This window comes from Triturus cristatus, chromosome 5_2 (assembly GCF_964204655.1).
Source record: "Triturus cristatus chromosome 5_2, aTriCri1.1, whole genome shotgun sequence".
Lineage (NCBI taxonomy): Eukaryota > Metazoa > Chordata > Amphibia > Caudata > Salamandridae > Triturus > Triturus cristatus.
Genome location: NC_140588.1, coordinates 355,248,995 through 355,272,861, shown reverse-complemented (window position 1 = coordinate 355,272,861; position 23,867 = coordinate 355,248,995). Strand labels below are relative to the sequence as shown.

General features: G+C 42.7%; 1 protein-coding gene across 6 annotated transcripts in view; it reads left to right on the top strand.

Annotated features, from left to right (window-relative positions):
• Positions 1–23,867, top strand: part of LOC146822994 (uncharacterized) — a 291,184-nt gene that overhangs the window by 46,675 nt on the left and 220,642 nt on the right. For 3 of the 6 annotated variants that reach the window (XM_085607177.1, XM_085607182.1, XM_085607178.1), the window contains one exon: positions 8,679–8,780. The exons of 2 other annotated variants lie outside the window; for them this stretch is intronic. The gene's annotated coding sequence lies outside the window, so the exon portion shown is untranslated. Of the gene's footprint in view, positions 1–8,678; positions 8,781–22,913; positions 23,044–23,867 lie in introns of all 6 variants that reach the window. One more of the 6 variants, XM_085607179.1, reaches the window with a different exon arrangement.

Below are 23,867 nucleotides of genomic sequence, written 5' to 3'. Positions count from 1 at the left end.
CTTATTGAGCTGGCCATCTATAACTTTGCCGCACTCTGTTTGGGTTGACACTCCGCTATAAGCAGTCACTGCCGCTCCACTGTGTAATATATTGCAAGATACAGCCAGCTGCGGCGCTGATACTCTAGGAACATGGGCAAAACAGACCCCAAACAACCCAGACTCCCATTTGAGAGCAAGAGACACACGCGCACGGCGGACACACCGATGGAGACTGGCGCTGTACAGGGGGCGTCGGATAATGCGGATGACCCGGAGGAGGATTTGATATTGCTCAAGGTCCGCCCTGGCCTGAAAACCATCGATAGCAAGATAGATGCCCTTGTGACCAGCCTCGACGCAGTTAAAAAAGGTGGACGTGCATGAAACAAGACTGGATGTCCTGGAAAATAAACTGTCGGATACGCATGATGCCACTGCTGAAACGAGGATGCAGGTCCTGAACATGGAGAAGGGGCTGGAGGTCATAAAGTTGAAGAACGTAGATTTGGAGGCGTGATCCATACAACATACGGATTCTTGGTCTTCCGGAATCGACGGCCATCTAAAAAATGGAGACCTACATTGACAACCTCCTCCGCGAGCTGTTCGGCTCGGTGCTGTCTCCGGTTATGATCGTCGAGAGGGCGCACCGATCACGTGGTCCCCGACCGGTTCCTGGGGCGCCACCACGCCCGATTATAGCACGCTTTCTCAACTATGTGGACAGAGATACTATACTTCGGGAAGCCAGGGCTAAAAGTCCTGTCGCCCATCAAGGCAACACCCTATCATTTTTTCCGGACTACACCCTGTCAGTGCAGGCTGCTCGAAGGGAGTTTCAGCCGGTTAAAAGAATCTTGCAGTCGGCCTCCATTCCCTACGCTATGCTGTATCCAGCCAAACTGAAGATCACCCATGAAGATCAGGCTCATTTCTTCACGGACTCTAAATCGGCCCTGAAATTTGCAAAACATCTCTGCTAACGCAATTCTGACAAGACTGCCCCCAAAAACTTGACCTCGTCGCCGTCTCACAGTGACGCAGACTGATAGCCTAATTACACTTGTTCTCATTAGAGATGTAGAGATATCTGTCTGCTCTGGTTGCTATTGTTTATCTTGATATCAGTCTGGATTGTAAGGAGTGACTTGGGGATATGACCACGGCACAGTGTGGCAGTCTCTGAGCCCACGTTGATGTTTCTCTGGGCAGCATTAGAGGGATGCTCCATTGTTCATTATTCCTTCAGAGTTCTTCGAGAGGGATTTGTCACATCGTCAATGCAGCCTGGCCACCCTGCCGACTGGCGGGTGTTTGCGGCTGTTCCTCCCCCCTAGAGGGTGAACCCCTACTTGGTTGTACTTTTTGATATAGTTCGGGGTAATCATTGGAATGGGGAGGGGTTTGGTATCTCGACCTGATTGGGAGGTTGGAGTGGGAGGGGGGTGGCAAAGGTGGCATTGCGGGTTTGAAAATAGCATTACACCTATACAGCCTTGACACAGAAAGTTTTTCGAGAGTATATTGACACCATGCTTGTATACTGTATTGCTTATTTGCAACAATATGACATTCAGATGATTAATGTGCTTGTAAACTGTTCTACCACAAGGATCTGTGGGTAAGACCTACAAACTACTGACGTGGAACATTAGAGGGCTAAACTCCCCGAAGAAATCCCGGCAGGTGCGTGCATATTTAAACCGCCATGGTACCCAAATCGCATTTCTACAAGAAACGCACTTGACCAGGGCCTCAGCTGCACACTTTGCGCGTAATTGGGCGGGGTTCAGGTTAGCCTCCTCAAATTCGTCTTATGCCAGGGGGGTCAGCATACTTCTCAAGAAGGGCATCCCATTTACGCCTCACCTAACTTACACTGATGAGGAAGGCTGATGCGCAATGCTACAGGGCAAACCAGGGGACACATTAATTACTTTCATAATAATATACGGTCCCATAGTGAATGAGCCGGAGGTATTTCACCGTATGTACAGTACACTTCGACAGTGGCCTGAGACAGCTATAGTGTGGGGGGGGGGGACCTCAACACATAACTGGACCCTGCATTGGACAAGTTCAACCCACAGAGCAATCGTACCCCTAGAGTAGCTCGTAGTGTTCATCAGGCTATGCTGGAATTTGAACTGGTGGATATCTGGAGATTGCGTAATGCCACAATAAGGGAGGGCACACATTCCACGCCTGCGTACAATAGCTGGTCCAGACTGGACTATTGGCTACTAAGCGAGAATGCAGCGGAATGGGTGACGCAGGTTATCAATCACCCATGGACGCTTTTGGTCCACAATCCTGTGCAACTCGCCCTGTACATCCCCACTCTAACCCATCGCTCGTTCATATGGCGCTTCCGATCAGAAGCGCTCCTTGACCCAGTATACAATGAAACTGTTCGCAAGGCAATAGAAAATTACTTTTTAGAGAACAAGGGTACTGTTGATAGCACCGCCACACTGTGGGAAGCGTTCAATGTAACGGTCCGGGGAGTCTGCATGAGCACTGCCGCTGGCATATTGAAGGGTCTAAGAGCGCAACTGAGCAAGATAGAAGCCTCTCTAACAGACCTCAAGAGAGCCTATACAGTTAACCCCTCCCTCGATACATTATCGAGCATCCAAACTTTGATTCATGAGTACGACACGGCGGCGGAAACGGAAATACGATATGTTAACTGTAGACATATGGCCAGGCGATATGGGGAGGGCGGGAGACTGGGCCGCACATTGGCTGGAAAGCTTAAGGCACGTGAAGACCATTATCATATTGATAAACTAGTTGACTCACAAGGTGGGGAGTACTACACTCCACTGAGTATATTGGAACAGTTTAGAGACTATTACGCTGGTATGTATACATCTCGCGGGGCAGGACCGGACTCCGCATCCCAAGAATACCTGGAAAATATTGCTTGTGCGTGGCTGGCTGATGGTCATAGAGAGTACTTGAGTCAACCTATAGACATAGTGGACATCAAGGCCGCGATATGCGCTCTACCGAACGCAAAGGCTCCTGGTCCAGACGGTCTAACTGCGGAGTTCTACAAAGCCTACGTGGATCTTCTGGCTCCATATTTATTGCAGATGTATGCTGAGGGCCATGAGGCTGGTGTGCTACCTCTGTCCCTCTGGCAGGCTCTTATTATTACCCTCTTGAAGAAAGATAAGGCTCCGGAGGCCTGTGAATCTTATCGGCCGTTGTCTTTGATCAACACAGATGCAAAGATACTAGCTAAGATCCTTGCCACGAGACTTCAGCCATTTATGCCGTGTTTGGTCTTGCCAGACCAATCTGGTTTTATTCCGGAACGCTCCACGTCTCACAATTTGCGAACCATTTTTGCTATGATGCACGTTCTTTAACCTGCGCGCTGCGGCGGTCATGCTTGACGCAGCCAAGGCGTTTGACTTTATAGAATGGAATTACATGTTTCGCATCCTACAACGTATGGGCTTCCTGCCAGTGTTTTTGGGTTGGATTAGGATTTTGTATGCGGATCCATCGGCTAGAATTTGTGTTGGAGGACTAACATCTTAGGCGTTTCCTATCGAGAGAGGTACCCGTCAGGTCTGCCCCTTGTCGCCACTGCTCTTTGCCATTGCCATCGAGCCATTAGCGTGAACGATACGGCAGAGACACAGAGAGACCGCCCTAAATTTCAACCAATGACCGGTCGGCATCTCGCTTTATGCCGATGATATGGTCTGGTTTTTTAAAGACCCTGAGCGTTGTTTGGCACAGGTGCTACGGGAGTATACTAGATTCGGATTGATCTCAGGTCTTACAATCAATTGGGATAAGTCATTAATTATTCCTCTGACTGCAGTCACTTCAGCACTTCCTCTGGTGTACCCGATGATATGGACCGCAGATGCAGTTAAGTACTTGGGAATCTGGGTCCACCGGGACCCTGAAATAGTAGTTAGGGAGAACTATGGGTGGGCTTGCACCGCGGTGGATCATCAAATAGATACATGGATAGCACTGCCATTGTACCTTGCGGACCGTATTACTATCATCAAAATGGTGGTGCTTCCCCGCTTCCTGTATCTCTTTTCCAACATCCCAATACAATTGACGCAGAGGTTTTTCACTACGCTACGTACCTCTATACTCGGGCTGATCTGGGGAGGTAAGCAGGCCCGAGTGGCCTGGGACATTATCACACTAGATTATGCTAAAGGGGGCTTTAGTGTGCTGGATCCGTATATATACTACCTCAGTGCGCAGGCGCAATATGCGTACTACTGTATAAATACACACAACTTCATACCCCATGTGGCGGTTGACGCATCGCCGGTTCCTCTCCGCAGTATCCTCACCCACACACGGCGCGACACCCCAAGAACGGAAATAAACACAATTGACACTACGATAGCGGCTTGGCATACTATTGGGCAGCTAGCGAACAAACTACCACTCTACGCCCCTGCGATGACAATAGACTATCACGCTGCGATCTCGGTGACACAGGAAACCGGCCCCATGCTCTTGCTCAGACAGGCGGGACTGACTACAATGCAAGACCTCTACCCGGGTGGCTCTTTCCTGACCACTGCAGATTTACAATACGTCATCAATCCCACGCTGCTCTTTCGTTTTGCCATACACCGACTGCCATCAGAACGCGCTATCCCACATACCTGGCGGAGCCGCCGACTCTTCAATCCCTTCAAATGCTACTGACCACCCCCACACGTAAGAAGCTAATCACGAGGCTGTACCAGGCAATAAGAGATGAGAAGGTCGGTAAGCCAGACGTGAGTCTGGCAAGGTGGAAGGCGGTGCTGCCCACGCCTCTGAAGAATTGGGCGCAGGTGTGTAGCCTCACTAGTAAACTCTCCCCCAACGGGAACCTCTGCATCATACACTTTAAATACTTACACCAGACATACCACACGCCCCTGCGTCTACACAAATTTGGTCTGAGGGACGATAGCAGGTGCAAACGTTGTGGGCAGATGGAAGCTGAGTGTATGCACCTCGCCTGGGAGTGCGGGAGGGTGGGTGGCTGGCTACTGGGAGCGAGTGGTGCAACACATAAAAGAAATGTCTGGTTCGGATGTCCAGTGTACACCTTTAGTATGTCTTCTGAGCTACGTACCTCATGTAAAAGGAGTTCTGGGGAAATTTGTACGTATTGCCCTGCTCATGGCTAAGAGGGGAGTTTCCATAACATGGGGCAGTAGACGAGCACCAATTGTTGCGAACTGGATCAGAGACACGCTTTACTGTAAAGAGACACTGGAACTCTATGCTGAGGAATTGCCGCTTTCTTCTAAACCCATAGGCATTTGGCAGCCGTAACGTGTTTATTTACAAAGGCAATCCAGTGAAGACACACAGAGTGCAGCGGATTAATCTTGGGGTGTATCAGTGACTCGTCCGACCTGTGGAACAGTGACTGTAGAAATCTGAATTGTCATATCTTTTCATTGTGGTATTGCTTGATCATGTGTCATATCGAGCTGTTCTGAGGCAAAAAACTGTTTGTAAAGAAGTCTTGGTGTTAATTGTTTTTGAAATGCAAATAAAAAGATACAAAAAAAAATTAATTTGCCATAAAGGCTCTCAATAAAGAAGTACGTCAAAATAATGAGCAGAATCAGAAATAGACTGAGTCTCAAATATGCATTAAACAAGACAGCATCCCTAGAGAAGACTAAAGCTCATGGCTCACTCCCAAATTCAAGGGTTTATAATACACTTTTCTTGCAAAGAAATTATAGAATCTGCAGAATCAGCATGGTGTGAACAGTAATTCAACAAATCTTAATTCATTTATTTTTTAACTGTCACATGACCCGACCATTTCAGCACTTTACCACTACGTGAATATTGATTTGCTTCTTCTGAGTAAATGTCACCCGGAGGGGTTAGAACAAGCTACTTAAATAACAACAAGAAACCATAGTCATTGAATGCAATACAGAGTTGTAGCAAGAAGAACCTTGAGAATGTAGGAAGAAGGCTAGATCTTCAAGAACAATACATCATACAAAACAAACAGTGCACGTCTTGCTACATGTAGTCAAGCGAGATAAATAAACACCGCAATGAACATCGTGATTCAGCATCGATTTGAACAAAGATGGCGTTGAGGCCTAACTGAAGCCTAATTAAATCTAAGCCAGAAAACAAACTTTAATAAATCATAATGATTTTGTTTCAACTGCAACAGCTCTATACATGTAGAAGTTCAAATGTAGAGCAACCAATATTTATGCAGTTTTCTCAAATGTAAAAAGCTTTGTCAGTATCTCACACAATGGTGGCCGGTAATTTTAGCAGGGAAGGGGGTGGGCGGGACACACACACTCACATCCATTCACAACACTCACTTCCAAGCATTCATACATTAATGCATACACCAAACATTAAAATAAATTACACATACCTCCTGCAGCTCTCAGGGATGCAAGCCTTGGAGGTCCCACAAGGGTTGGGACTGACACCTTCTCCAAGGTCAGTCAATAAGGGGAGGCAGTAGTCCCTACCTCGTACAGAGTGGGATGGGGTCAGTGAGAGTCGCACACCCCACTCTACTCCGTGATGAGGTGTCGGTTATAGACACTCGGTCCTGGGCTCTTCAGGGCTTAAAACGGAAGTACCCAGGTCTCCCCGTCATCAGGAGGGGAAGGGTCTTGAGGTGCTTTACCAGGTTGAAGAAGTTGCGCCCACAAGAGCTGGGACCTCTTCAGCACGGCAAAGTTCAGATCAGGCAGCTAGGAGCCTGCACATTTATCGCATATCTACCACCTCGCTGCCTGACCTAAACAAGAAGAGTGTCTGTCTGGTTGACTTTTGCTCAGTCTGACAAATACTATTCTTGTTGGGAAAAGGGTGGGGGTGCAGGGCCCCTCCACCAGTTAGGGTGAGTCTGCAGCTGATCTGACCATAAATCACCCTTATTACCTCAAGTGTAAGCATATTCGACTGAATCAAGCACAATTATTTGCATAAAATTGATTTGCATGTGCAGACCATTCAAAGGAATTAACTGCTGAATAATACGGAAGTGATAGACTTTAAGGGGAAAAATTGAGGATTCCGGCCTATTTCTTCAGACGGTCTGCTACAGTGACTAAGATAGCCTGGACCAGCAATTCATTCTATTGACTGTACCGCCAAAACAAGCCAGCACAATAATTGACATTCGAGTCATATAGGAACGTGTTTGGAACTTACACCACCTCTTTGAGAGAAGGAAGATCTCAAAGCCGAGTCAATGCAGAGAGCTTATAAGTGGCTGGCGCAGATGTCTACAGACAACCCATACTGCATGGATCCAAAGGTGAGAGAAATCTCGGTTGCAGTTGAGTGAAGAAATTAGCAACCCAGAATCCGATCTTTAGAAGAATGCCAAGACTGCAGTGTAAAATGAATAAAGATGTTCCTGAATGAAAAAAGGCACCAGTTCTGAGTTTTGTGACAAAGAGAAGGGGGAGAGGAGTAGCTGTATGTAATTATCCATAGAAAAGCGAAAGTGATGTTCTGGAGAATTTCGAGAATACTGCATGGCTTGGCAAAGAGAATCACCAATCATAACATGTGTGAACTGGATTAAGATGTGACTCGCATGGAAAAGAAGTCAAAATATGCAAATATAATTTTCAGTCTGGCTGAATGATATATTGAGCCAATTAACTCTTTAACTGAGAGGGCTTTATGGTATGTACTGTATGTTTCCCAAACAGAAGAGTGGAAGGCCACTTGTGCAAAGCAGAGTACAAGAGAAGTGGAAGCAGTTAACAGTTGCACCAGAACTAATGTGTGATGCCCACCTGTGCCATAAGGGAACTGGATTTGGTAATCGATGAAGTGCCAAGAGCCAATAGAAGCAACTGCTACATTGGAGGCTCTGCTGCTGAGACTGCGTCCCTCAGATGCTCATGCCTCCCAAAATCGTTTTTTTAGCAAACCACTTTTGTCTGAGAGGATACTTATGCACTATTTCATAAATGTGTAATTCAACACAAGAATTACCTTCAAGCTCCTCCTGCATGCCTACAAAGCCCTCGACAATGGCAGTCTTGACTACCTCAAACACCGCCTTTCCTTCTACACTCTTACCATACATCTCAGCTCAGCCCGACTGGCCCTGGCCACCATTCCAAGGATCCTCAAGACCACATCATGAGGAGGATCCTTTTCCTATCTCGCTGCCAAGACCTGGAACTCCTTGCCTCTGCAAATTAGGCAATCCCCTTCGCTGCTGTAATTCAGGAAGGACCTCAAGACCTGGGTCTTCGACTGAACACCAGAACCCCCCCCGTCCCCGCCACTCAGTGCCTTGAGACCCTTACGGGTGAGTAGTCGCGCTTTATAAGAAACCTGATTGTTTGATGGTGAAATATGCAGCCAGATTTACAAAGCTTTTTTTCAACAAGCAATTGTGTCTTACTTATTCTTGCATATAAAAACCTGTAAATTCAATTGTTGCCACATTGAAAGAAAGGAGGACACAATAACGTTGTTCTTTACAATAGAAAATTTGCTGTATCCAGCTTGTTTACTTTCCAAGGACACGGCATAACTCCTGAGTTTGGTTATGTGCCATGAATCCCTTTTTATTTGTTTAAAAGGTTTGTGTAATATGTAAATATGTTTTCTATATACTTTTCTAATTGTGAATATCGAGAAAACTGAAACAATGTTTTTGTGCTCTGCTTGCAAAGGGTATGTATCCCCAAGAACCTCAAAGGCTAGCAAGGTTTCCCCGACCGGCGAGGATGGTGTATCTTTTGCAATGCAGATAAAAGGCCTACATCCCTAACAAGGTATAGAAGGAGAGGTATTTTTTTGGTTCATGGTGTTTTATTGATGGTGCAGAGATGTTTTTCTGTAGGTATTCTTGATAAAATATAATGTTTTATAATTAACTCAAGGTATTTGTTGTAGAGGATACGTGTTCATGTATAGAGTTTAAATGCAGCTCCTTGCACTTGCAAGTTATGTATGCACACTCTTGACAACAAGACCTGGATGAGTGCATTAAAAACTATAGATTTCACTGAACAGAAATCCTTTCTAGATGTAATGGCCTTTCAGTACAACTTGTAGCTAATTGCATTATGGTGCTAAAATTGAGCATCCATCACGTCTTTATCATTTTTATAATTTTTCTTGGTGGGTGGATGCATAAGTTCCCTGCTTTTTGAGTCATCCCAAGTCACTACCAGGTAGACATTACAGGCATCCCTATTAGTGTTGCTGAGATGCACGCAACAGAGTCATTTGCCGGCACTGATGGGCCAGTCGATAGGCTTGAGTCTTAAACTTAAAATTCAAATCAGCAGTTGCTGATAGAGTTTGGACAGGCACTCATTTCATGGTGCTGAGTGCTGTGATTGGGACTAGGACTCAGTCCAAATTGTTAAGAAGTAGACTGCTGATGCTTGGTTGAATCATTTAATCTCCTGGCAAAGTCTTTTCTCAAAGCCGTGTATCTTGTGTTAACTTTTAAAGCAGAGCAAATGTCCAGAGTCGTTGTTAATTGAGAACCGCGCACTACAAAACTATCATGACCTCAAGGTAGTTATAAATCACTTGTGGGTGAAGCATTTATCTAAGTTCAAGTGGGTGAAGCAGCTGTTGAAGTTGCTTCATGGCCATGAGAAAATCCTAGTTTGTTTACTTGATTGTTTCCTAGTAAATATTAACACTCTCCACAGCACCACATACCTGTTAAAGAAATAGCAGACATGAAGCTCGTTTTATTTTTTACCAAATCTCCCAGAGGTTTAGAATTGGTGAAAAAGAAGTAATTTTGAAAAGGAGCCAGGCCAAAGAGAACCCAGGTCATCCACACACTTTCTTGCAAAACGGTGGAACAAACCCTGTTTACGGATTAGTAAACATCCATGATGGCAAGGACCAGATCATAGGCTAACTCATTTTTCAGTTAATCTGTGATAAATAAATATTCAACACTGCCAGGACTAAAGCTTGACTTACGGTTTTTAAAGCATTCTTTTTATTGGCATTTTTATTCAAAGAACACAATTGGCATAATTACAGAATTTTCACCACGCAAATCCCTTCATAATGATTACAAATCCAGCCTATGTTGTATATGACAGAACCTCATTTGGCATTTTAAGCACACTTCCCACCCGCCAACAGGATTTATTAACTAACTGACATTCTCAATAGACCTACAAATTTCCTTCATATATGTAATGGTACCTTCTCTATATTGCATCCAGTTCGCCTAAATTAGTGCTCTCTTGATGACATTCATGTGCTTCATATATGTGGGTTTTTCGAGTGTGAAACAAGTATCTAAATTGGCCTTCCACTTAGAAATACTGGGAGATTCCGGGTGTCTCCAGTTTTGGGCACTGTCTCTTTTTCCTTTTATTTTTATTTATTTTAAGAATAGTTGCAATACATAGAATTATATTCAACGTAGACAAATTCATTACTACCCCCCACCCAAAACGACAAATAAATACAATAAGTTGTTACAACAGTGGGAGAAAACACGATGTGAGGAGCACCTTCTCCTTTGTTCAATATTTATTAGCATTAAATAGACTTAAATCCACCAGTATAAATACTAATTCTTCCAGGAGTAGCCTTAATATATCAGATTCAAACCATCTCAATACAGCATCTGTACAAATATTGACAGTGGTAGTGCAGATTACAGAAAAGCAACCACTAAAAAAGAAGAAGAGTTTTAAATAGCCAATCCTAGGTAAGATTTAAGCACTTAAAGGAAAGAACAACGAGATATTACACTGTCCAACACAAATTTTAGAGTCCCTTAGGTGTTTTTCTGGCTTAACCACGTATTTAGTTGTTCCCAAATCTCCAAGCCTTTTATCTTCCCCTAATGCCTTTCTTAGCATAAATGGCTTTTTCCAGATTGTGGGTCACTACCAATCTAGCCAACCATTGAGAAAACAGAGGGGGATTTGGATCTAACCAGGCAGAAGCTATACATAACCTAAGTATAATCATGGCTACAAATATTAATGCTTTCCCATTCTTTCTATTAATCGTATCCTGTACACCTAGCAAAATGGTAGCTGGAGTTATCTGGATGTCTTGTACTAGAATCCTGCTTAGAAATTGTTGTATTTTATCAATGAGTGGTTTCAGTTTCGGACAAGTAGCGAATAGGTGAACTGAGTCAGCTCTAAACTCCGAGCATCTAGGACAGAGTGTTCCTTTAACTGTGCCCGATTTAACAATTCTGCTAGGTGTAATATATAGGAAAAAGCCAGTCTTATAAAATTGCGCCTGCAACTTGGCTGACAACAGGTCGCTCTGAGCAAGGCTTAGAGCGAGACGAAATGTGTTATAAGGAACATCTAATTTCTGTTGCCATTTATTATGTATTTTGTCCAGATCATCAGACATACGGCTATTGAGGGCCAAATAGATGGACCCAATTTGAGGTAACCCAGAACCCTGTAACTTATCGATCAACTCTATTTTTGCAAACCCCGCCAGCCCACCAGCCTTACGTGACAGAAAATTCTTTATAGCAATATAGTTAAAAGCCTGGTTCTCACTCAAATTAAATTGCAATTCAAGGTCGCTAAATGACCAGACTCCTTTCAAGGTAAGTAAGTCTCCAAGTTTTGAGATTCCCGCCATATACCAATTCTGAAGATATGTTTTCCCAAATATAGCTTGTAAAGTTAGGATTATTGCATAAGGGAGTGTAAAAATGTAATCTGCCTAATCCAAGGAGTTTACGTACATTAGAAAATACCCGGTATGCACTCAGCAGAGTCTTGAATCTGACCCGCTTATAATAGCCGAATTCGAGTTGCCGCCAGAAACAGCCACCGGCCTCCTCTCCAAGAAAAAAGTAAAGGGAGACAGAAGTCCCGGGGAAGCCGTGTCTGGATGTTCATGTAGTAATTCTACACAGTATTGCAATACTGTAGCCCAATAATAGAGTCTTAAATTGGGGCGCGTCCAACCTCCTCTGTCACGAGGAAGAGAGAGTAGTTTAAAAGCCCTCCTAGACTGAGAATAGGCCCAGATGAATTGGGAAAAGAGTTGCTCACATTTTTTGAAACATTAGATTATTAAACTCTAGAGGAATAGCCCTGTAAAAATAGAGCAATTTAGGAAAAAATACCATTTTCAAAACGTTGCAGCGCCCTACTATGGTCAAGTGAAGGTTGTTAATCAGGTTAAGTGACCTCTTTGTTTCTGCAGCCAGTGGGGTCAGATTTTCTGTTACAATGGAATCTATATCGGCAACAATAGTAACCCCCAGGTACTTGGCTTTGTGTACCACCCTGTTGTCTTCCCATTTTATTCTTTCATTTAGAATAATCTGCGTTTTTTTCGCTGTTAAGTGCATAACCAGATACTTTCCTAAACTCTTGAGCCTCATATTCCAAAGCTTTAATAGCTGAATCCGGGTCAGGGGTCACTACGGCTAGATCATCAGTGTAGGCCATGATCTTGGTTTCTACACAGAACCGACTCATAGCCTGAATATCCTGATTGATTTCTATTTTCTTAATAAAGGGATCAGTACAGATGGCAAAAAGCAGTGGGGAGCAAGGACATCCCTGTCTCGTCCCACGTGATATACTAATTGGCTCTGATAATTTCCCATTTATCGAGATTCTGGCTGTGGGATCTAAGTAAAGAGCTTGAATAGCTTGGATTGCCTTGGGACCAAAATGCATCCGCCTCATGACACTCCAGAGATATTGCCAGGAGACCCGATTGAACGCTTTTTCATCGTCAAGTAAAATTAATGAGATCGGGTCTCTGGACACTTGGGCTGCATCGAATAGGGTGATAGTGCGTCGAATGTGTTCTACCATACTTTTTTAGGGATAAACCCATGCTGCCACTTCAAGACCAGAGGTTCAATTTTAGTAGATAGTCTAGATGCGAAAACTTTAGAGTATACTTTTGAATCACAATTAATTAAAGTGATAGGCCTGTATGAACCCATCTCTACAGGAGGCTTATCCTTTTCGGAAAGATCGCAATCTTCGCTGTAGACCAAGACGCGGGTGGAGAAGCTCCATTAAAAATAGAAGTTACCAAATCTGTAAAGAGTCACTGTCTCTTTTTCCAATTAATAATCCTGACTAATATGATCTTTTCTGTGTTGTAGAGACCCCATCTTCGACTACATTCAGTAATGCCATTTTCAAAGTTAAATCAAGGGGCCGACATAAGACACAATATAGTGTCTCCTTCACAACTCTCAAAGGGAAAAACAACTCTACATGACCATGTTGTGTGGTTGAAGTCTGCTCTGCATCATTGACACATTGGAACGGGCCATCTCTGTATTCATCTGAAATGCTGTGGGGTTATGTAGATTCAATGTAAATATTTAAATTGAATCAGGCAACAGTTAGTAGATATTACTGATTCCTTTGGAGCCATCAGCTCAAAGGTTTATTCCTCATCTACAATCCTCAAATTCAGGTATTTTTCCTATTCTTTTCCAAGTTTATGGAATGTGCCAGGTGCGTTGATGATAAGAGATCAATATATCATTGATATTCAACTACACTGAAGTGGTCAGATTAGGAGTTAAGTATGGTATAATTATGTGTCATGATTGCAGATATTTAAAAAACAGCAAATTTTCTAAGCGGAATTCTCCCTGCATATCCAAAGGATTTCATGATATTAGAGACTATATTTCCTACGTTTAGTATTCCTAGATAACCCTATTCTTTAAAGCTCTTCAGTAGGCCCCCGAGGCCAGTTCCTCACTTAGGAGGCATTGACACGGGCCTTTGAGGATCTGTGGGCCAATGGTCGAGACAAACCAACAACACATGAAGTGCAACAAATGATAGTATCTATGGGCTCGGCACTTAGTGAAATGGTTTTTATAGGTCAATAAATCAAGCTTTATTTTGCATTAATTAAAATGCATAAAAGTTCATAAAAACAAAAACAATAGACCATAAAATAAGAAGGTACATGATCTTCAATCATTTGTCTCATCTTCAGTATAACCTCTATAACTAATTTCATATTGTCCCCCTAAAATTCATGATAAAAGTTCATACATAATACCAGATATACAAATGGACAAGTGCCTCTAACCTTTAAAAACCAAATAGCAGCTATAATGGTGTTCAGGACTATGTCCCTTTTTCAGCTTTGCTAAAAAGTCTAGATTAGTACGTAAGGGTTCTCCTGCTTCATTCTACAGATCATAAAACCCTTAAAATTAATGTGATGCGTCGGATTTTCAATGCAGCCCTCAAGAAAGGTGCAAGCATATAACATACAGAATGATTATCCGGTTTCTGTAAAAAATTCAAAGCTGTAAGGTGCTGTCTAAAATTGTTTTTCCGTAGTTATGGTGCCAAATACTTTTTCCTTGGGCTGGTATATAAAGAACAAAGTGTGTGAAATAGACTGAGTAGACTTTCCATCACATGGGCAAGGCAACAACTGCTTTACTGAATATGCATTTGCAGGATAACCCATCATTAATGGAGTGTAGTTTAACCGAAATCTTGTTAGCACAAATCTGTGGTGAGAGTCCTCCACCAAAGACAAATCGGAAGGTGCACCGCATGTCATATGAGTCATAGGCTGGTATACTCCCATTGAACTTTTATCTTTGTTTAAAAATCACCTGTCTCTTTTTGCTTTAACCATAAAAAATTTCTTAAGCTTTGCATTTGGATAACTGGTGCACAGTTGGGGGTTGTCGTAGAGCTCATTTAGACTCCGAGATGTAAGAGCCGTCTTTACATAAAATAGCCATGGGATTCTTAATGCATGATCTAACTTCAAGCTATCGCTCAGTCTTGATTGATTCAGTTTGACCGTCTCCCTGTTCCATATCGAATGCCATAACAATATGGGAGCCATTTTGATTAAATCACCAATGTACGGTAGACCCAATTCCTTGTGACGGATGTAGTTTGAACAAGCTTGTAGTAATGCTAACAGTCTTTTGCAGAATGAATCCTCAATGCACTGTAAGTCCTCGATATCTGCCATACTTTGAAACCGGACCTAGGATGCTTGTTTCCAGTCCAGGGAGGACCTGGCCTGGCAGGTTGGGCTGGACTGTTCCCATCGGGCCCAGGGTCAAGACTGATTTGCATATGGCTGGGTCCAAACTGGAATGGCATGGTGAGCAAAAAAACAATGGATTTAGGCCCAGATCTCTGTACTGGGGTGAATGTATGGCATTGTTCTGCATTCTGTCCATCAATAGTTATTTTTGCATACCCTAAACTGCAGCCGCATATGTAGCAATTGATTTGGCCTTGACTAAATAAATCTTTACCATTTCCGGAATCAGTTTAGAGACTAGTTTTTTTTGCAAATTTAAATAAGGCTATTATGCTTTTTCTCCATTTGATTATCTCTATTAAGGATGATGGCATTCCAATTACATTTATTATCAAAAAGTACCCCATGGGCCATGATACACAAATTTCGCCGCTACTTCTATCCTTCTTTTTTCTATAGCAAATATTTTCGGTTTTTTGTTGTCTGCCCCTATAATAAGCGCAAACGTTTTACTCTCATTGACATGTAAATCTAAACTAACCATAAAGGATGTGTACTTTTCAATGAGCCTTTGCAGGGCCAAAGGCGTTTTGGCCAATAGGACTGCATCATCTGCATAAAGAAGGATTGGAAGGGGGCGTGAGTCAACATATGGGGTATCTTTTGCATTTTCAATCAATACATTTTCTAGTTGATTCGTATAGAGGGCAGATAGAAAAGGGGCAAGCACACAACCTTGTCTTACCCTCTTTTCGACATTAAAAGCTTTTGAGCATTCACCTTGTTTTCCAAATCGCACACTAGCCATTGCCCCCTTAGGTAGCTGCCTTATAAAAATAACTATCGCAGGCCCCACTACCATAGTCTCCATTATGGCCCATAGCTTGCTGTGGGACACGCAGTCAAAGGCTGACGATAGGTCCATAAAGGCCATACACAGTTCGCCTTTCTTGACCAAAGAATATTTTGCTGCTATTAGCATTAAGTTAAAACATTGGTCAATTGTGCCTTTCCCTTTTCTAAAGCCATATTGTAAGTCCAAGAGGGTCTTATCTTTTTCTGCCCATTCCTCAAGCCTATTCAATACCATGAGGCCCATTAGCTTTGCCATTGAATCAATTAGGGAGATGGGTCTATAGGTATTTGGATTCGAGCCATCCCCTTTTTAAAAAAAACTGGAATGATTATGAAGTGTTTCCAAGATGATGGGGGGGTCCAACTCTGGCTATGAAATTAAAAACATTTGTTAAAAGCGGTGCCCGCAGTTTCTTGTTAGATAGGAAAGTATCAACAGGCACCCCATCTGACCCTGGGGCCTTCATTGAGGGTGCCTGTACGAGGGCGAGTTCAGCCTCCGAAACATCAAAGGTGAGATGGAAATGAGATGTCGGTTACTGCCTGATGTCCTGTCGACAGGCGCCCTCAATTGTCTGGAAAATTTGGCCATAATGCATTACCCAACCATCCTTATCAATGTGTACATCTAAGGAAGGGGTCCCTGCATCATTCAAAAACTGGGCATTAACGACTTTCCAGAAGTATTTACTGTCATTTTTGACAGATGCTTGCCTTAAGTCCTCCAAAGCTTTATCTTTTAGCTGTTTCAGACTATTTTTCCTGGCTTCTTTATACTGGTGGCGTAAAAACTGTACCAAGTGTTTATCACGTGGGACTTCCTTCAAGGCTATGTAAATCTTCCCAGTGAATTTGTGCAAGTTTTATCAAACCAAGGTATTATCCGGGACTCTCTTACTTTGCTGGGCGGGCTAAATATTGTTTGATACCAATTAAGATTTTTCCGAAAGCCTCCACCACCTGGGTCGAATTAGCGAGATAATCCAGGTATAACATGATTTCCATATTGTGTAATAGACCAATTGTAGCTATTAGATCACTCTTATTAACTCTATTCCATTTCAAGGTAGAACCATTTTTCCTGGTTAGGGCAGGCTTAGGTAAAATCTGCTTCCCTGGTTTGATAATCCCTTCCCAACACAGATCACAGGTCAGGGGGGCGTGATCACTAAAACCTATGGTTTGCACTTGCATGGTATTGATACTTTGTAGCATATTTTCTGTTATGATAATATAATCAATAGTGGAGCCCCTACCTGACCTTTCAAATCTTATATCCATTATGCCTGTCTGGGTATTTGTCTTTTTACCAATTTGCTAAGCTCCAAGTTACCAATAATCTATTTAGGGCATTCCCAAAAGGATTATGGATAAAATGTGTAATAGGATCTCCTGTGCTGTCTGTGACCCCACAAGCCGGAGCATCTGACATCTGGCAATAGGTAATATTAAAATCGCCCATCCGGATAATTTTTAATGGTTTACAATGCTGCTGACTGGTTTTATTCACCACCCTTTCAAGGTCTTCAGCCACTAACACCAGATTGCTGAAGCAATTATTATAAAAGTTTATAATTGCAAGATCCCAACTACCTTGGCCTTTACAGATCACAATATGAAAATTGGAGGAACAATTCATAAATAAGAAATTAGCGTTCTTTGTTACTAGGGTTAATAACCCTTCTTTAGCCCTTCCGGCTCTAGATGGCAGAGCCACTGTTTGATAAGATCAATAGCCATCCAAGAAAATGAGCCTCACCTCCAACGTTTCCTGGAAGCATATGAAATCAAATTGTCTGATATCATCCACCCACTCCTTGTTATCTTTCTTACTAGCGTAGTCTGTAATATTTCAAGATATCACCTTCCACTGCGATTTACCTCATTCATTTCCCCCTTCCTTGTTTTGTTGATTAAATGGGATTTTAGCTCTCACATCATCTCTCGACCACCTGGTCAGTCAATCACACTCCTCTAGGTTCTCCAAGGAAGCAACCTGAGTGCTGGTTTGGATTCTAGAGAGGACTCTCAGTGGAGGGGGGTTAGTATAAAGGAAGGTTGTGTCTCTATCTGGCCTCTTCTGTACTCTCCTGCTTTCATATTGTATGTAGAAATACCGCAGTGGAACAGCATATATCTGGGTACCTGTGGAGGGTGCCAAAGGGAGTTGAAATAACAGGTCAGCTACTAGATGTGAGTTATTAAAATTGAGTACTATACAATCCCCTGAAATTATTTTAGTAGATTGGCCCACCCAACGACCGCTCCTGGCCAATATAAGATGGCCCTGAATAAGTGAACCCGTTCTGGTATTCTTAGTCAACCAGTAACAGGCTTTGGCCATTAGTTGCGCGGTAGATTCATTTTGAGATGGCCTCAGCTTTGTACCATTTAGCAATGTTATGACGTAAGGACATGAAGCTAGTCGAAGGTTTAAATGCGGGGTCATATATCCTTCTAGCTAGTTGCTGGTGATTGCTATTTGTATCTGTCCTCTTTTTCCCCAATCTGGATTCACCTTTCCTGTGTCGCTCGTGTGTTAATAAGTGCCTCGTGGCCAGGGTTGTTAAGTGGGATTCCCCTAAGGCTCCAGTTCCATGAGACATAGCTGTCACAGCAACAGTTGGAACGATCATCTATGTGGGAGGATGACTATTCGTCGGGCTCAACTGTGTATTACCAATGTGCCCCCCCACCCCCCCCTAAGGTTCGGTAGTGATATTTGCAGAGGTATTATTAATATTAGGATTGGATACAGAAAGTCCTGCCTCCTGGATTTTCCCCCCGTTGCTATTAATTCTAAAACCCACTCCTCAATACATTCAAGTTGAGACAGTACAGGTTGTATCATGGACGTCATAAAGTCTTTCAATTTGACAAGGAGATCATCCAAACTCAAATTCAGTGGAGCCATTGGCTGGATTTGGCCATCTAATGCTGGTGTTACTGATTTCGGTGTACAGAGTTTTCTTGCTCTCTTTGCTTTAGTAGGTTGTGATTCTCTAGTCCCGCCTATTTTTCTTTTACCTAGTTGCTCTTTTGGAGAAGCAGCTAGATTACCAACCAGCTCCTGTACAGTTCAATGCCTCTTGGATAACAGGTGAAAGAGGACGATGAGGGCTGTTACTAGCCAGTGATCCAGCCCCTCCCAACGAGAGTCTCTGTTCAGCAAGCCCAATTTCCTGAGAAATAACGTTTGTTGCCTTGACAAGAAAGGAGCCTAATATTGATATATTTACTGTGTCCTTGTCATACTTCTTGGTCTTCTTTTTTTCCCATGTTAAGGACTTTGGTGCTCACTTTCCGGACCAAGATGTTGCAAAAAGAGCCCAGTCCAGCCGCCTCCATGCTCTGGCAGGCGTGGATGGCCCGTCTTTGGTCCGGCCTGCACGCGTCCTGCGCTGTGGAACTCCTTTGTTGTATTATGGTGTTTGCGGTGCCTCGGGGCAGCAGGGGTTGCTGGGGAGTGTAGTCTCCTCCACAGCATGTTGCACCAAGTTCCAGGCCGCTGCAGCAGGTGAGCAAAGCGAGGGACTCTAAAAGGCAGTGGTGGGGGGGAAGTGTGCCAATTCCCCCCCCCCCCCCCCCCCCTCCTGACCCGTAAACTGATCAGGCCTCAGATCTTCAACTCAGGAGGCACTGGGACCAACAGTTCATAGAGGAAGCTCTCACAAGGTTTTTTTAAAACACAAATGTTTTTATAGGTCACTGACCACAGTGGTCAGGAAGCCTTTATCGTCACTTAGGCATAGGTGGGAAACGATACTGAGCCAAGACCTTACCGACTCAGAGTGGAACAGAGTTCTAGCACATCCCAAGCGGGTCTCTGTCTTGCTCTCTCTAGAACACCTGAGCAAGACTTCAAAACATCAGGATACCACATGAACGCCTTTCATAATAGGACTCTACACCCCTTTACTGTTTGCTAGTCCCCCTTTATCAGCAATCCCCCCCATTCTTTTGCCCCCCCCCCCCCCACAGGTATTCTTGTTCCCTGCTCGGACACCTTGGGGTCCCCCACAGATCATTTGGGAAGATATCCTACGTCCCCTTAAATATTTGAAATTTCACCCCCTTGTCATACAACACATGCACCCCTCGAGACAGTTTGGTCTCTGTTTATGTTCTTAGTTATACATGAGTGCATCAATACCTCCCCCTTCTCCTACTTCTGAGACTGAGTCTGAAGGACGGTGAGGTCTCATAAGAACAGGGGACGGTGTTCCTGTGCAACTTTACGTAGCTCAAGATTTTTGATCATGACTGAAAGATGACCTAACAGAGTTTCCCTATCATATTGTTATGTTACACCCCACCAGCAACATATAAAATGAGTGGATACATGTTTTTTGTACACCCTATTTAGATACTGGACAACCTACTTAAGCAAACCGTATTCTCAAGAAAAGATACCTTGTATGTTGCATTGTCAAGTTGTGAGTTTAATTATGCAAATAAACATATGTGTTTTAAATAACAAAAATAAAATAAATAAAGCCCTTCAATACGCTTACCTTAAGTAATTGATTGCCCATTCCTCAATGTTTTGCTTATCCCAGTTTATTTGTTTGACTGATGACTTCCAAACATTTATGACAATCTGAATTTCTGAAGCCCTCGGGAGAGCTTGCCTCTGTATAGAGAGTGTTAGTAGGGGGTTCTCTCCTTTGCCCACAGCTCTAACTTGTAGACTAGTTCTCCAACTGGACCCGATTTCCAGTAATTAACCACAGGAAAATAAGCTGCCCTATAATATGACACTGGGTACATCATGCAGAGTTCATCATCCTATGTGGATTTACAACATTTGATAACCCCACTCTGGGTTGTCCTCCCTTCCATATGAATATTTTTAGTTATCGAATTAAGAAGGCATAAATGTTGGTAGGTATATGAATTGGGTAATTTTGGAGTATGCAGATAATTGTAGGAAGGAGAATCATTATGGCCAAAGCGGTAGGCCCTATTAGAGAAATCGTAAGAATAGACCAGTGGAGTGTGTCTTCTCCTATTTCAGTACTAGTATTTGGTTTTTAGCTCTAGCTATGGTCTCTTTTGCAGTGCATTTTGTTTTCCAAAACTACACTTAGTGGTTACTATCCCCACTCGGTCCGACTGTGCTCTTTCTCTGTGTGATTCAGTGGGAACAATTTACTCTTACTTCAGGTGACATTGAGACCAGAGTGTGTCCGAATTTCATTTAGAGTTTGTATAATCATGGGTACCGAGATCCTAGGGTTATTAGGTTAGGAGATATTCTGCTTAGAGAGACACTTTTTCTTTGATCCCATCGGACATCCTGAACTTGGGTCTTCTTAAAATAACATAACATGTTTATTTGTAAAGCGCACGTTATCCCAGAAGGGTATCTTGGCACTAATAACAGATGTTTATTGTTATCCAACTCAATGGTACTCTTGCCTAAGTAACTGAGCCAAAGGTTTGACCACGAGGACAAAAAGTTAGGGGTGACAGTGGGCATCCTCGTTGTGTGTCTAATATTTATTGAAAGGGACCTGAAAGAATTCCTCTCATTCTCACCAGCATTGATGGTGCTTTACACAGTAGTTTGATATGAGATTTGGTTTCAGAACAAAACCCAAAGTCTATGAGCATTATACCCATGCATTCTTTTCTAGCTATGCAATCAGAATCGGAACAACATCCCCTTATTCATCAGGGTTGCTGCTGTGCTGTACCAATTTAAGATATATTTGAAGACTCACCTCTTTAAGAACACTACATCACAGTGCATTAACCATTCACAGTTAGCTACCTTTTATATCACTAGTTGCCTTTATGATTGCCTATGACTATGTACAGTGCTATGGTGCCTTTTGTCTATGTGCCGTGCTATAGAAATACCATACACTTCAAGAGAATTATTAACCATAAAGAGGGATTTTATGCTCTTTCTTAGAGTTGTACTATTTAAGCTAAGTATTGTGTTATGCTGTTTCGATCTGATGCTGTCCACCCACCGACTTGCCAATTTTGGATTGTTGGATAAGAAATTGATGACAATGCAATAAAAAAGTATACTAGAATCTCTCTTGCACTTCAAGCAAAACAGCACAATCCAAAATCACTACACACGCAATTATACTATCCTCCACACAATAGGCCATGGGACGAAATGAATCACCTGGTTGTATAGAGCCACAGCAGAACATGCAAGTGTTTCATTACAGCCCCTTAGGAACCTTTGGTAATTCATTTCAGCAGGATTTCAATGATCAGGAATGTTTGAGTGCCATGGTCTAATCATCTAAGATCACACTGAGTGTCCGAACTAAACTCATTCAATTTAACATCTTAACCACTCATTTTTTGGACCACTAATTTCTTGGCTCTATTACCAGCCAAAAGAGTGATTAAGAGATGCTGGAAATCATCATTGCCTCCTCCATTGTTCCAATGGCATAGTGAACCACATAGATGGGCAGTCACGGAGAGAGCTGAGTTGCACTGGGAGGTAAAACAGGTTAACTGGCATATCCCAATAGCCAGTCAATGGGACAAATTGACATGGTTGCATAAAGAACTCTTCAAAAATGATGACAGGCCTCCGTTAATCATTGTGGGTCCTGACGCAAACTAACTCTTTCTCTGATTGATGACTGTTTTATGCCATCTTTTAGTAGGCAGACCCAGCTGACCTGCTAACTCACCTGTTACAGTTCATGGTGTTTATCATTTGAATAACTGAGCATTCGCTTGTGCATTGTTGATCATCTTTATGCCAAATATAGTATATTGATTATTGCTTAAAAATCAAAATTCAGTGTTAAAATGTAACTTCTGTTAAAATTATTGAATTGTATAATGCTAATGTAATTAAAAAAAAAACAATACAAAATTGGTAAAAATAAAAGAAATACCATATACGTATATGCAATGAACTTTATGAGCTGTTCGTCACTGTACTAGCGTTCAGTACTCTTCTAATGTTGTATCTGGTAATCTATTGGGCATAAAGTCGCTCTTATTTATGTAATCCAGTCATTCATAATTTTAGAAAGCCAATTGGCTAAGGTCGTAGCTAATATTTTGGTTTCACTATTGATTAGGGAGATGGAAGAAACGCATTGGTCTGCTGGTGCATTGGGTTTTGGAATAACAGTTATACGTGCTTCCTCCAGATCCTTTGGTAAACTTCCGTTTTCTTTTGCATTTGAGCATTAATCGTGTAACGTTTGGGTAAGTAAATCTGAGAGGCTCCTAGTTTGAAGACTTAGGGCCAGGTATTTGACGATTTGTTAACTGCACAATGGCTTTAGCTATTTAATCAGTTGTTAGTGTTTCTTCCAGGGTATTTCAATGGTAATTATAAGATGTTGGAGAGGATTATTTATAAGGTATTTGAGTACCTCCTCTCCCGCAATACTGAGGGATGTTATAAAGTGCTTTATAAAACATGGGAGATATAGAACCATAGCCCTCATTGTCCCTTAAAGTGTATTATGCATTGGCTTGCTTCCTCTCTCTGACTCAATCAATGCAGCAACCTACCTGTTGTATTTCCATACTCATATAATCATCTTTGAAAGACCTGCCAGATCTTCATGGAATAATCTTGTTGTATTTGCTAGTATTCCAATTTTGCTTTTGGAAGTTGGTGTGTAAGGAAACAGCTTTTTTTTGCGGGTCCCCCCCTACACTTTTGCTCCCAAGGGAACTACTAGCTGCTGGTTTTTCGACTTCGAGAATGCACTTAGGCCTGCTGTCCAGGCCTCAGTGGCAGTGTTCTGACCCATTACCAAAGATATGTCGAATTGGATGTCCCCAATTGGCAAGTGGTGACTTACTTATAAGACTCAAGTCAAAGGTATCCAAGGCATGTAAGACAGAGGGCCTGATTATGATCTTGGCGAACAAGGTTACTCCATCACAAAAGTGATGGGTATCCTGTCTGCCAAATTACAATTCCATAGGATATAATGGAATTGTAATTTGACGGATGGGATATCTGTCGCGTTTGTGACGGAGTAACCCTGTCCTCCAAGATCGAAATCCGTCCCAGA